Below are 2,011 nucleotides of genomic sequence, written 5' to 3' on the forward strand. Positions count from 1 at the left end.
CCATGTAAGTTGATGTTTCTCTCCTTGTTGAAATATGTGTATTTTTTTTTTTTTGGTCATATAAGTATTTTCATTAATTTTTCTGATGTTTCCTAACAGAAAGTTCCCTCAAATAACCTGTTTCCTAGCTATTGTTCCAGAGAAATATGTGGCCAAATTACCTGGCACTGTCTCCGTGTGGCCCATTCAAAACTAACTAGTGTTCATGTAATTATTGTCCAAAATTTTCAATATATTTTAAGTGCCCATTCTTCAATTAAGGGCAGTGATGGAACAGTGGGGTAAGTTATTTGAAGTAGAAATTTATGCTATGCAGGTCAGATCTGTAGTTTGGAGATGGAGACAATGGTTCTGTTTAACTATCCATGGTAAGACTTTGAAGTTTTCCACAGATCCGAGATTTCCAGGTAGATGAGGTGGAATTTATCATTGAATGACCTGAATCTTAATATGGTATGAAATTCCTGCTTTGTGTGGATGAGTAGTATATGATTGGGGCTTTGAACATGGAGGTCATGGATTTGGTAGGAAAGCCATGAGACATAAATACTAAAGCTATTTTGTTGTTGAATGAGACATGCTAAGTTTGTGTAACATCTATATAATTGACCAGCCTTCTTCAGTATCATTTAAATCAATGAATTATCTTTTAGTGCATAATGAGTTACTCTGAAACATAGCATCTTAAAGCAGCAAGCATTTATCTCACAGTTTCAGTGAGTTAAGATATCTGGATGTTGCTTAGCGTGGCTCTCCTGCTCTGGGTCTCTCACAGGGTTATAATGTGTTGGTCAGGGTTTGCAGTCATTTTAAAGCTCAACTTTGAGTGGATCTGCATCCGAACTCATTGAAGTGGTTGTTGACTTGACCCAGTTTTTCATGGCTGTTGGACTGAGGGCCTCACTTCCTTAGTAGCTGTTGGCTGGCGACTGCTCTTGGTTTATTGTTTTTTTGTTTTGTTTTGTTTTTTGTCTATAAAATTTATTAACAAAGTTTCAAAAACATTTTGAAATTTTCCAAATTTAAAAGGAGTTATGACAAACTGGCAGAGCCAGGGCTGGAATTTAAGATCTATTTTCCCTGAGTTACTTGCCCTCTAGTACCTTAGGTTCTTAACCATGGCTGTACACATTAGAATCACCCCAGAAACTTTTGATAGTACCCCATATCAATTAAATCGGATTTTCCAGAGTAGAACCGAGACACATGTTCTCTGGAAAAGCTCCAATAGGCAGCCAGAACTGTATATATTCATCATCAACACAAGGTCTCACATGTTATTTAGCTAATATATTTCAGTTTTCAAATAATGTCAAGTGTAAACTAATTTAGTGGCCCCTGGAAAATATAATGAAAAAGAGTAAAACATAGGCTACCCATCTAATTTTAATTATTCTACTTAAAAGGTGGAATGAATTCCATAGCACAACTCTATTCCCAAGACCTGTCAGTATTATGAATAAAAGTCAACAATATTTAACAACTGATTATCAATTTATTAAAAATGTTGATTTAAGCATCTGCAATGGTGACTTCAGCCTCGACTCCTGGCTCAATACTGATGGAAGTGATCTGCTTGACAATCTCAGAAGGACTGTGCAGGTCAGTGAGTCGCTTGTGGATCCTCATCTGGAAACGATCCCAAGTATTAGAACCTTCACCACAAGGAGTTTTCCTTGTAGTTATTCTCAGAGTCTTGGTAGGCATCCGAACCGGTCCTTTCACTTTGAGATTCTTTTCCTTCGCGCCTTTGATCAGATCAGCACATACCTTATTCAAAGACTTCACGTTGCGGCTGGTGAGGGTGATTCTAATCCAGTGAATCGCCACCTCGGGCTCCACGGGAGTCTTCCCGGTATCTTGACGCGCAGGCTCAGCGGCCATGGCTCAGCGGCCCAGCCGCTCTGCGGCACGTGGGATCCTCGCGGACCGGGGCACGAACCCACGTTCCCTGCATCGGCAGGCGGACTCTCAACTACTGCGCCACCAGGTAAGCCCCTTCCTCGGTATC

The 2,011-nt window shown here is 40.1% G+C and overlaps 1 pseudogene across 1 annotated transcript; it reads right to left on the minus strand.

Moving 5' to 3' along the window:
* Positions 1-1,480: 1,480 nt before the first annotated feature.
* LOC112392220 (40S ribosomal protein S20 pseudogene) lies at positions 1,481-2,011 on the minus strand (annotated as a pseudogene). Its single transcript, XR_003001651.1, has one exon. The product of XR_003001651.1 is annotated as a 40S ribosomal protein S20 pseudogene (transcript).

This window comes from Neophocaena asiaeorientalis, unplaced genomic scaffold, assembly GCF_003031525.2.
Source record: "Neophocaena asiaeorientalis asiaeorientalis breed wild unplaced genomic scaffold, Neophocaena_asiaeorientalis_V1.1 scaffold280, whole genome shotgun sequence".
Taxonomy (NCBI): domain Eukaryota; kingdom Metazoa; phylum Chordata; class Mammalia; order Artiodactyla; family Phocoenidae; genus Neophocaena; species Neophocaena asiaeorientalis.